Raw genomic sequence first — 13549 nt, forward strand, 5'->3', positions numbered from 1 at the left:
GATATTAGCGGCGGTGATGCATCAGCGGCACCCGGCTACTGAAATCAGCCGGGGGCCGCAGAGTATGGAGCGGGCACGAGTCGGAGCCCAGAGCGCCGCCGCGTCAGATCCGGCTGACAAAATGTGGAACTTGTATCTCCTGATGCCCGGGACATGCTGTTCCGGGGATCAGGAGATACAAATTCCACATCACTAAAAGAATCGATTCAAAAATATTTTGAATCGATTCAGTATCGGCAAGTGAAAAATCGCGATAATCGTGGGAATCGATTTTTTTCTTACATCCCTACAAGGAACGTAACAAGGGGTATAATGAGCCTTAACACCCCACAGGTGTTTGACAAATTTCCGCTAAAGTTGGACAGGAAAATGAAAAATTCTATTTTTTTCACAAAAATGCTGATGTTACCCCAAATTTTCCATTTTCACAAGTGGTAATTGGAGAAAAAGCCTCCCTAAATGTGTAACCCCATTTCTTCTGAGTATGGAAATACCCCATATGTGGATGTAAAGTGCTCTACGGGCGAACTACAATGCTCAGAAGAGAAGGAACGCCATTGAGCAATAATTGAGAGAATTTGGTTGGAATAGAAGTCCGGGGCCATGTGCATTTACAAAGCCCCCCCATGGTGCCAGAACAGTGGAACCCTCCCACATGTGACCCCATTTTGGAAACTAAACCCCTCACAGAATTTAATAAGGGGTACAGTGAACATTTATACCCCACTGGTGTTTGACAGATCTTTGGAACAGTGGGCTGTGCAAATGAAAAATAAAATTTTTCACTTTCACGGACCACTGTTCCAAAAATCTGTCAGACACCTGTGGGGTGTAAATGCTCACTGTTCCCCTAATTACATAACATGAGGGATGTAGTTTACAAAACAGGGTCACAGGTGGGGGGGGGGCACAATGGGGGGCTTTGTAAACACACATGGCCTTCAATTTCGGACACACTCTCTCCAAAATCCCAATGCCATTCCTTCTCTTCTGAGCATTGTAGTGCGCACGCAGAGCACTTTACATCCACATATGGGGTATGTTCTTACTCAGAAGAAATGGGGCTACAAATTTTGGGGGGCTTTTTTCCTATTCTCCCTTGTGAAAATGAAAAATGTAGGGCAACACCAGCATTTTTTATTTTTTTTTCACATGCAACTTTAACGAAAATTTGTCAAGCACTATACTATACCCCTTGTTACGTTCCGTGAGGGGGGTAGTTTCCAAAATGGGGTGTCATATGGGTATTTTTTTGCGTTTGTCAGAACCGCTGTAAAATCAGCCACCCCTGTGCAAATCACCTCAAATGTACATAGTGAGCCATGTTGTGCGCCCGCAGAGCATTTTACGCCCACATATGGATATTTCTGTACTCAGGAGAAATTGCGTTACAAATTTTGGGGGTCTTTTTTTTTTTTTTTCCTTTTACCGCTTGTGAAAATTAAAAGTATGGGGCAACACCAGCATGTTAGTGTAAAAAATTATTTTTTTTCACTAACATGCTGGTGTAGACCCCAACTTTACCTTTTCATAAAGGGTAAAAGGAGAAAGAGCCCCCCAAACTTTGTAACGCAAGTACGGAGATACCCCATATGTGGCCCTTAACTGTTTCCTTGAAATACGATAGGGCTCAGAAGTGAGAGAACGTCATGTGCGTTTGAGGCCTAAATTGGGGATTAGAACCTGCCACAAAAATACCCCACGGCAGTGTTTCCCAAACAGGGTGTCTCCAGCTGTTGCAAATCTTTCAGCATGCCTGGACAGTCAGTGGCTGTCCGGCAATACTGGGAGTTGTTGTTTTTCAACAGCTGGAGGCTCTTTTTTGGAAACAGTGCTGTACAAGACTTATTTAAAAAAAATGTTTTTATTGGGAGGGGGTACTGTGTAGGGGTATGTGTATATGTAGGGTTTTACTTTTTATTTTGTGTAAGTGTAGTGTAGTGCAGTGTTTTTGGGGTACATTCACACGGTTGGGTTTACAGTGAGTTTGAGCTGCGGCGGAAAATATGCCGCATCTCAAACTTGCGGCGGAAAATTTGCCGCATCTCAAACTTGCAGCAGAAAACTTGCTGTAAACCCACCCATGTGGGGTGGGGCAAACCTCCAGCTGTTGCAAAAGTACAACTCCCAGCATGCACTGACAGACTATACATGCTGGGAGTTGTAGTTATGCAACAGCTGGAGGCCCAGTGGTTGCGAAACACTGAGCATTTGTAACTTAACTAAGTGTTTCGCAGCCAGTGTGCCTTCAGCTGTTGCAAAACTACAACTCCCAGCATGTACAGTCTCTCAGTGCATGCTGGGAGTTGTATTTTTGCAACAGCTTGGATGCACACTGGTTGCGAAACACTGAGTTAGGTAACAAACTCGGTTTCACAACCAATGTGTCTCCAGCTGTTGCAAAACTGCAACAATCAGCATGCATTGACAGTCGAAGGGCATGCTGGGAGTTGTAGTTTTGCAACAGCTGGAGGCACACTGCTACAACGCCCAGCATGCCCTTTGGTAGTCTGTGCATGCTGGGAGTTGTAGTTATGCAACACCTGAATGCACATTTTTTCTTAGAAAAATGTGCCTCCAGCTGTTGCAAAACTACAACCCCCAGCATGCACAGACTACTAAAGGGCATACTGGGAGTTGTAGTTGGAACTCTGGCTGTTGCAAAACTACAACTCCCAGCATGCCCTTTGGCTTTGCATGCTGCGTGTTTTTGCTAAGCAACAGTAGGAGGTGAACAGGCCTCACCTCCTGTTGTATCCTTCCGCTGGGACCGCCGCGCTGCTGCCACCGATCCTGCTACTCTGGTCGCCGCCAACGCACAAGAGGGGACCCCCGTCGAACCAGGGCAAGGTAGGAGACCCCCGCTGGCGCCGATCTCCGCTCCGATCGCTATACTGATCACCACCCAGCAGGTCCGTGATTGTTCGGTCGTTCCGACCGATCAATCACGTGATCGTGAGGCGGCACCCGTTTTGCAGGAGTGACACTCGCTGCGATCTGTCTACTAATGCAGGTACTACAGCTGCCAGCATGGAGCAGAATATGCTCCATTTTGGGAGCAGTAGTACCTGCAGTAAGGGACAGATCACAGCTGATGTCACTTCTGACACCCGCTGCGATCCTACTCATGTGAATGTCGTGACTCAGCTGTGCCCACAAACAACAATTGTGCCCAAAAGGCACTAATGCCCTTGTAACCCTTCTCTCTGTAAAACTTAGCCTTTATTTTGTATTGTTTAAAAAATAGGAGGACAATTAAAACCACAAAATGGTCACTGATATTGGGGTCCATTATTCTCTCCAGGATCCACTCTAGCTATGCTGTTCACTAAGAACTAGCTTGTTATTCCTGGTGAGGATATTCAGTGTTTACACACTGATTAGAGGCTCCGTTTATTTCATTTATTTTGTATTGATCGGCATTAGCACCTGCAGTGTCCACTGCCTTTTACTGATACGCTAACAGGACCATTTTGCAATTAAAAACCAAAGCTACTAACACCCTACATGTTTCGCCCCTGTATATGTGGCTTTCTCAAGGATGACTTTAGTAGACTGAGCAATACACGTGTTGGGATGATATTTATACCCTCTGAGTCTTACGTCATCAGAGTTTGACGTCTCCTATTATATATGTCACACCAATACCATCATCCGAGACATCCAATAATGTCCTGCTGACCCATCCCTTACCTGTTGCCGTTCAAACTCCTTACCAACACTGATCCTGGCTCCGCTCCCGGAATTCGGCCACGAGCGCGCACGCTCCGTCACTACCCAGCCGAATCCTCCTGACGGCGCATGCGCGAGCCCGGCCAATCCACAGGCGAGCGGCGCGCAAGTCAGCTTTCCTATACGATGGGTAAGCTTACTGCGCATATCATAGGACTTTGTCTTCTGCGCTAGTAAAAGTCTTCAATGCGCATGTGCAGGGACTTAGTCGTAGTTGATACAGTATATGTGCCCCGTTTTTGCTCAATCAAAATGCATCTTGCTATACATATATCAATTAGTCCAATACAGATAACTGACTGCCTGTAATAACCAGAATATTAAGCTTAAGAAAAAAGGGGTATGTATCTTGTACATATATGTACCACTATGATCACAATAGTGTCAGATGGTATTAATTTATCATTACCAGATATATCCTCCAGAGCATATTATTCATTAATGCGCGCAATATGCAATTGATAATTGATCACTATATATACTATATCTATTAGCGCAGATACCATTGCATTAACTCTTAAATATACAAATAGGTTACCAGGACAGTCAACAGCACATTAATATACTTGTTTTAATTTCTTTCCATTATTCATACAGCCAGCTTACTCATTTCTAATCCATACCACCCTTATCAATTAAGATTAATGGTGTATTTATTTTATTTTATTACAGATAGACATCTCTATTCAATGTCACCCTTATAAATTGCTTATAAATGGATTATTTTATTACAGGTGGACATCTCCGATCATGGTATCAAAACTACAGGTAAGTACATGGACACATCAATGTATCTTATTAATTACTTAGTATATTCTATTTTATTCCATTATAAATATTTCTTTCTCCTTATCTTTAATTTTTATTGTGACCAGATTTCGGGTACACTAATCAACACACGGCTCATAAACCTCTCAACATATTTAATTTATTCAATTAATTAATTCATTGTATGAACTGGAAGGTATCAATTTGAACCTAACAACTTTATCCACTAGATGAACGGTGTAAATGTAAAGCCTTCATTTAGGCCAAAAGGGCTCAACGCCTTTAACCTCTTAAGGACCCAGGACGTATGGGTACGTCCTGGGTCCTGCGATATAACGCGGGGTCATACGGTGACCCCGCATCATATCGCGGCTGGCCTGGCATCATAGTGAAGCCAGGACCCGCTGTTAATAGCGCGCGGCACTGATCGCAGTTCCGCGCCCTATTAACCCTAACTCAAAGCTGAGCCGCGCGGCTAAAAACGAAAGTAAAAAGTGCCCGGCTAGCTCAGGGAGCTGTTCGGGATCGCCGCGGTATAATCGCGGCATCCCGAACAGCTGTAGCACAGAAGGAGGTCTTCTTACCTTCTCCTGCGCTGTCCAATCGCCGAATGAATGCTTCAAGCCTGAGATCCAGGCTTGAGCATTCAATCGACGAAAACACTGATTGATCCATTCCTATGGAGATGCATCAATCAGTGTAAAAGATCAGTTGATGCAGTGTTATAGCCCCCTATAGGAGCTATAATATTGCATAAGAAAAGTGTAAAAAAAATCATTAACCCTTTCAATTATCCCTTCCCCTAATAAAAGTTTGAATCACCCGGCATTTCCAAGAATAAAAAAAACTGTGTAAATAAAAATAAACATATGTGGTATCGCCGCGTGCGGAAATGTCCGAATTATAAAAATATACCGCTTTTTAAACCGCACGTTGAATGGCATACGCGCAAAAAAATTCCAAAGTCCAAAATAGCGCATTTTGAATAAAAAGTGATCAAAAAGTCTGATCAAAACAAAAATGGTACCGCTAAAAACTTCAGATCACGGCGCTAAAAATGAGCCCTCATAACGCCCTGAACACAGTAAAATAAAAAAGTTATAAGAGTCAGAAGATTACCATTTTAAACGTATACATTTTCCTGCATGTATTCATGATTTTTTAATTGGTGTGATACAAAATCAAACCTATACAAGTAGGGTATTATTTTAACCGTATGGACCTACAGAATAAAGATAAGGTGTCATTTTTGCCGAAAAATGTACTGCATAAAAACGTTGCACATTGATTTTTTTTTTTCCCGTTTCACCGTAGATTTTTGGGTAAAATAACTAATGTCATTACAAAGTAGAATTAGTGACGCAAAAAATAAGCCATCATATAGAATTTTAGGTGAAAATTTTAAAGAGTTATGATTTTTTTAAGTTAAGGAGGAAAAATTGAAAATGAAAAAACGGAAAAAGCCCGGGTCCTTAACCCCTTAAGGACCTTGGGCGTATGGATACGCCCTGGCTTTCTGGTACTTAAGGACCCAGGACTTATCCATATGCCCGTGGGAATTTCTGTCCCCCGCTGCGTGCCGGGTGGGGACCGGGGTGCCTGCTGATATCGATCAGCAGGCACTCCGCGCAAATGCCCAGGGGGGTCATCAGACCCCCCATGTCAGCGATCGGCGCAAATCGCAAGTGAAATCACACTTGCGATTTGCGCCAATTTGGGTCTATGGTGACCCGATGACCCGGAATAGAAGGGGGATCAAGGGTGTCCAAGACACCCACGATCCCCCTGATGCGATAGGAGTGAGGTGGCATGGGTGCCACCCCTCCTATCCCTGCTATTGGTCATCAAGACGCGATGACCAATAGCAGTTCGGGGGCGGGGGGCTTTACTTTTGGTTTCCCCGTCCTGCCCACCCACAATAGGCGGGGCAGAACGGGGAAATGACACAGGACCGGCGCCGAAGTCCTCTCACCCATCGGCGACGGCAGCGGGCGACAATCGACGGAAGAAGAGGACGGCGACGCAGCTCCATGGATCCTACGGAAGTCGGTGAGTTGCTTAGCAACATCTGGAGGGCTACAGTCTGAGACCACTATAGAGTGGTCTCTAAACTGTAGCCCTCCAGATGTTGCAAAACTACAACTCCCAGCATGCCCAGAGAGCTGTTTAGGCATGCTGGGATTTGTAGTTTTGCAACAGCTGGAGAGCTACAGTTTGAGACCACTACACAATGATCTCTATACTGTCAATATTGCCAGATATTGCAAAACTACAACTCCCAGCATGCCCACATAGCAGTTTGCTGTCTGAGCATGCTGGGATTTGCAGTTTTGCAACATCTGGAGGTCCACAGTTTGGAGATCACTGTGCAGTGGTCTCTAAACTATAGCTCTCCAGATGTTGCAAAACTGCAAATCCCAGCATGCTCAGGAAGCAAACTGCTATGTGGGCATGCTGGGAGTTGTAGTTGTGTACCTCCAGCTGTTGCATAACTACATCTCGCAGCATGCCCTTCGGCGATTAGTACATGCTGGGAGTTGTAGTTTTGCAAAAGCTGGAGGCACACTGGTTGGAAAATACTGATTTAGGTAACTGAAGGTTTTCCAACCAGTGTGCCTCCAGCTGTTGCAAAAGTACAACTCCCAGCATACACGGTCTGTCAGTACATGCTGGGAGTTGTAGTTTTGAAACAGCTGGAGGTTTGTCCCCCCCCATGTGAATGTACAGGGTGCACTCACACGGCGGGTTTACAGTTAGTTTTCTGCTTCAAGTTTGGGCTGCGGCAAATTTTTCGCTGCAGCACAAACTCCTAGCGGTAAACTCACTGTAAACGTCAGTGTGAATGTACCCTAAAATCACTACACTACACTAACACAAAATAAAGAGTAAAGCACTACATATACACCCCCTTACACTGTCGTCGTCCCCCCCCCCAATAAAAATGAAAAATGTATCGTACGGCAGTGTTTCCAAAACGGAGCCTCTAACTGTTGCAAATCACCAACTCCCAGCATTTCCGGACAGCCACTGACTGTCCAGGCATGCTGGGAGTTTAGCAACAGCTGGAGGCACCCTGTTTGGGAATCACTGGCGTAGAATACCCCTAGCGGCCCTAGAAGCCTTGATAGATTTACTGGAGGAGAATGAAACGGGTCCAAAAAACCCTGTAGCCCCTTTGTCTTCACTAAGGATTAAAAGTAAAAAAAACTCCACCTTTCTCTCAATACAATTGTATTGAGAGTTTTGTACAACTGGTCACACAAGACCTAACCAAGATCCATTCACAGAAGGGTATATAACCCTCAAATTTATCGAGATCAGAATAGGAAGCAGTAAAAATCCTACAGAGGAATAATCAAATCGAGATAAAACCCTCCGACAAAGGAGGAAACATAATCATTGTGAATAAGAATGACTATGTAGCCATGGTTAATCTTCTTTTGGAGGATAGAGAGACTTATGAGCCACTGCCTAGGAACCCTACGAAAGAATATCTGGGGGAGTTAAAAGATCTTTTAGGGGAGGCCTAAGAGAGGGGTTTCATCTCAGAGGAAGAACACAGAGTGCTATATAATCCCAATCCAACAGTAGCAACTTTTTTATGCACTCCCGAAGGTGCATAAGCAGTTTACCCCGCTACCTGGAAGACCGATAGTGTCGAGTAACAGAAGTGTAGTAAGTACGTAAATGAATTGCTAATACCATTTGTGAGTGCTCTCCCTTCGTTCTTGAAAGACACTAAAGACACAGTATGCAAATTGAGTGAAATTACGGTGTCAGAAAACACAATTTTGGCTAGCCTAGACGTGGAGGCCCTATATAGTAATATCAGACAAGATCTAGGATTAAAGGCGGTGGCACATTTTCTTAGGACTAAAGGCACACATTTTCACGCGCACAGATTTTTCAACAGATTAAAGGCTCAGCCATGGGCACAGTTTGTGCACCCACCTATGCAAATTTATTTCTAGGGTGGTGGGAAGATAAGGTAGTTTTCACTGAGGACAATGTAAAATTCACTAAACACATTTCTTTTTGGGGCCATTTTATTGATGATATTTTAATTTTGTGGGATGGTGATGGGAGTGTGTTTCACGATTTTGTTTCTATTCTGAACAAGAACGAAGTAGGGATACACTTCACATATGAGATGCAAGAAAATCAAACTAACTTTTTGGATTTAACAATTTCCAAGGATGAACGAGGTAACCTGCATACATGCACCTATAGGAAAACCACAGCCACTAATAACCTGCTCCATTGGAGTAGCTGGCACCCAATCCCATTAAAAAGAGGGATTCCTACTGGGCAGTTCCTGCGGATGAGGAGGAACTGCTCAGAGGAAGAAACCTTTGAGTGCGAAAGTAGAAAATTGGCAAAGCGTTTCCTGGACCATCGAGATGGATCCAAAAGGCGTATTGGAGGACAAAAAATAGCCCGAGACAAGAACTATTGAGTACATCTAGGAGAGGAACAGTAGAAGAATCGGAACCTAAAGTTATAAGATGTATAGGAACCTTTGATAATAAATCGGTTGAGGTTAAAAAAAAGTGTTGAAACGCTACTGGCCTGTTCTTCTTATGGATGAAGACTTGAAGTCAGTTCTTACGAGTCACCCCACTGTCATGTACAGGAGGGGCCCAAACCTTCGCGACCAGTTAGTCCGTAGCCATTTTTCAAGTGAATTTAAGGAAACATGGCTTCAAAATCCTAATGTCGGGACCTGCCCCTGTGGTAGCTGTACATTTTGTATATATTTAAAAAGAAGAAAGTAATTGATAAATCCAACAGATGGGAGATGTTACAAACTGTTTGACTTTGTAAATTGCCGGAGCCAAGGAGTTATCTCTGGGGCGTTATGCCCATGTCCAATGTTATACATTGGCAAGACCATCCAGGAATTGAGACGGCGTATTTATAAGCACATCAGCTGTATTAATACCCATGCTGAAACTCCATTGGCGAGACATATGTGGTCGAAACATAGGAAAAATCCCAGAGACATTCAGTTTTTTTGTAATACGACAGATTAAATTGGGACCTAGAGGTGGAGATTTGAATAAAATTCTACTGAAGGAAGAGGCCAAGTGGATTTTCCGCTTAACCCCTTAAGGACCCAGCCCAAATATACCTTAAGGAGCCGGACATTTTTTGAACATCTGACCACTGTCACTTTAAGCATTAATAACTCTGGGATGCTTTTACCTTTCATTCTGATTCCGAGATTGTTTGTTTTTTCGTGACATATTCTAGTTTAGGTTAGTGGTAAAATTTTGTCGATACTTGCATCATTTCTTGCTGAAAAATTCCAAAATTTTATGAAAAAATTTAAAATTTTGCATTTTTTTTTTAACTTTGAAGCTCTCTGCTTTTAAGGAAAATGGATATTCCAAATAAATTATATATTGATTCACATATACAATATGTCTACTTTATGTTTGCATCATAAAGTTGAAATGTTTTTACTTTTGGAAGACACCTGAGGGCTTCAAAGTTCAGCAGCAATTTTCAATTTTTTCACAATATTTTCAAAATTGGAATTTTTCAGGGACCACTTCAGTTTTGAAGTGGATTTCAAGGGCTTTCTTATTAAAAATACCCCATAAATGACCCCATTTTTCATTTTCACGGATCACTGTTCCAAAAATCTGTCAGACACCTGTGGGGCGTAAATGCTCACTGTACCCCTTATTACATTACGTGAGGGGTGTAGTTTCCAAAACAGGGTCACATGTGGGTATTTCTTTTTTTGTGTTTATGTCAGAACCGCTGTAAAGTCAGTCGCCCCTGAGCAAATCACCAATTTAGGCCTCAAATGTACATAGTGCGCTCTCACTCCTGAGCCTTGTTGTGCGCCCGCAGAGCATTTTACGCCAACATATGGGGTATTTCCTTACTCAGGAGAAATTGTGTTACAAATTTTGGGGGTCTTTTTTTGCTTTTACCGCTTGTGAAAATAAAAAGTATGGGGCAACACCAGCATGTTAGTGTAAAAATAATAAAAATGTTACACTAACAGGCTGGTGTAGACCCCAACTTTTCCTTTTCATAAGGGGTAAAAGGAACAAAAGCCCCCCCCCAAATTTGTAGTGCAATTTCTCCCGAGTAGGGAAATACCCCATATGTGACCCTAAACTGTTTCCTTGAAATACAACAGGGCTCTGAAGTGAGAGAGCGCCATGCGCATTTGAGGACAGGTCAGTGGCTGTCCGGAAATGCTGGGAGTTGGTGATTTGCAACAGCTGGAGGCTCGGTTTTGGAAACACTGCTGTACGATACGTTTTTCATTTTTATTGGGGCGGGGGGACAGTGTAAGGGTAAGTGTAATATGTAGGGTTTTACTCTTTATTTTGTGTTAGTGTAGTCTTTTTAGGGTACATTCACACTGGCGTTTACAGTGAGTTTACCGCTAGGAGTTTGTGCTGCGGCGAAAAATTTGCCGCAGCCCAAACTTGAAGCAGAAAACTAACTGTAAACCCGCCGTGTGAGTGTACCCTGTACATTCACATGGGGGGGACAAACCTCCAGCTGTTTCAAAACTACAGCTCCCAGCATGTACTGACAGACCGTGCATGCTGGGAGTTGTACTTTTGCAACAGCTGGAGACACACTGGTTGGAAAACCTTCAGTTACCTAACTCAGTATTTTCCAACCAGTGTGCCTCCAGCTTTTGCAAAACTACAACTCCCAGCATGTACTGATCGCCGAAGGTCATGCTGCGGGATGTAGTTATGCAACAGCTGGAGGTACACAACTATAACTCACAGCATGCCCACATAGCAGTTTGCTTCCTGAGCATGCTGGGATTTGCAGTTTTGCAACATCTGGAGAGCTATAGTTTAGAGACCACTGCACAGTGATCTCCAAACTGTGGACCTCCAGATGTTGCAAAACTGCAAATCCCAGCATGCTCAGACAGCAAACTGCTATGTGGGCATGCTGGGAGTTGTAGTTTTGCAATATCTGGCAATATTGACAGTATGGAGATCATTGTGTAGTGGTCTCAAACTGTAGCTCTCCAGCTGTTGCAAAACTACAAATCCCAGCATGCCTAAACAGCTCTCTGGGCATGCTGGGAGTTGTAGTTTTGCAACATCTGGAGGGCTACAGTTTAGAGACCACTCTATAGTGGTCTCAGACTGTAGCCCTCCAGATGTTGCTAAGCAACTCACCGGCTTCCGTAGGATCCATGGAGCTGCGTCGCCGTCCTCTTCTTCCGTTGATTGTCGCCCGCTGCCGTCGCCGATGGGTGAGTGGACTTCGGCGCCTGTCCTGTGTCATTTCCCGTTCTGCCCCGCATATTGTGGGTGGGCAGGACGGGGAAACCGAAAGTAAAGCCCCCTGCCCCCGATCTGCTATTGGTCATCGCGTCTTAATGACCAATAGCAGGGATAGGAGGGGTGGCACCCCTACCACCTCACTCCTATCGCATCAGGGGGATCGTGTTTGTCTTGGAAACCCTCGATCCCCCTTCTATTCCGGATCATCGGGTCACCATAGACCCGAATCGGTGCAAATCGCAAGTGTGAATTCACTTGCGATTTGCGCCGATCGCCAACATGGGTTGTCTGATGACCCCCCTGGTCATTTGCGCTGGGTGCCTGCTGATCGATATCAGCAGGCACCCCGGTCCGGTCCCCGCCCGGCGCGCAGCGGGGACAGAAATTCCCACGGGCGTATGGATACGTCCTGGGTCCTTAAGTACCAGAAAGCAAGTTAAGGGGTTAAGGACCCGGGCTTTTTCCGTTTTTTCATTTTTAATTTTTCCTCCTTAACTTGAAAAAATCATAACTCTTTAAAATTTTCACCTAAAATTCTATATGATGGCTTATTTTTTTCGTCACTAATTCTACTTTGTAATGACATTAGTCATTTTACCCAAAAATCTACGGTGAAATGGGGAAAAAAATCAATGTGCGACAAAATTGATGAAAAAGCACTATTTTGTAAGTTTTGGGGGCTTCCGTTTTTACGCAGTACATTTTTTCGGCAAAAATGACACCTTATCTTTATTCTGTAGGTCCATACGGTTAAAATACAGTAACCCCCCGACCTACGATGGCCCCGACATATGATAAAATCGACATACGATGGCCTCTCAGAGGCCATCGTATGTCGATGTCAGCATCGACATACGATGCTTTTATATGTCGGGGCCATCGCATTAACTGCTATCCGACAGCGCAAAATGCTTAAGCTGCTGTCGGATAGCAGTGTAATGTGCCCCAGCAGGTTCACTTACCTATCCCCGCTTCTCCGGGTCCACTTCGCGATCCTCCGGTGTCTTGCGCATCTTCTCCAGGGTCCGGGCCTTGCTTTCCGGCGTCGTTATGACGTCACTACGCACGCCGCGCCGGCGCAGCAACGTAATAACGTCACCGGAAAGCAAGGCCCGGACCCTGCAGAAGATGCGCAAGACACCGGAGGATCGCGAAGAAGACACCGGAGCAGCGGGACAGCATCGGGAGCCGCTGGGACAGCAGCGGGAGCGGTGAGGACCTGGTCCGGAGCGACGGGGACAGGTGAGGGCAGATGCCTATACTTTACATTGCACGGATCCCTCAACATACGATGGATTCGACAAACGATGGGTCGTTTGGAACTAATTACCATCGTATGTTGAGGGACCACTGTAATACCCTGCTTGTATAGGTTTGATTTTGTATCACTTCATAAAAAAATGATGAATACATGCAGGAAAATTTATATGTTTAAAATGGTCATCTTCTGACCCTTATAACTTTTTTTTTTTTCTGTGTTCAGGGCGCTATGACGGCTAATTTTTTTGCGCCGTGATCTGAAATTTTTAGCGGTACCATTTTTGTTCTGATCACACTTTTTGATCACTTTTTATTCACTTTTTTTGTGGTATAAAAAGCGATTAAAAATGTGCTATTTTGGGCTTTTGAATTTTTTTTGCGCGTATGCCATTGAACGTGCGGTTTAAAAAGCGGTATTTTTTTATAATTCGGACATTTCCGCACGCAGTGATACCACATATGTGTTTTTTATTCTTGGAAATGCCGGGTGATTCAAACTTTTATTAGGG

The 13549-nt window shown here is 44.2% G+C and overlaps 1 protein-coding gene across 3 annotated transcripts in view; it reads left to right on the forward strand.

The window, feature by feature from the left end:
- Positions 1 to 13549, forward strand: part of TAF7L (TATA-box binding protein associated factor 7 like) — a 224037-nt gene that overhangs the window by 10452 nt on the left and 200036 nt on the right. The gene's annotated exons all lie outside the window — the stretch shown is intronic.

Source organism: Hyla sarda, chromosome 9 (assembly GCF_029499605.1).
Source record: "Hyla sarda isolate aHylSar1 chromosome 9, aHylSar1.hap1, whole genome shotgun sequence".
NCBI lineage: Eukaryota > Metazoa > Chordata > Amphibia > Anura > Hylidae > Hyla > Hyla sarda.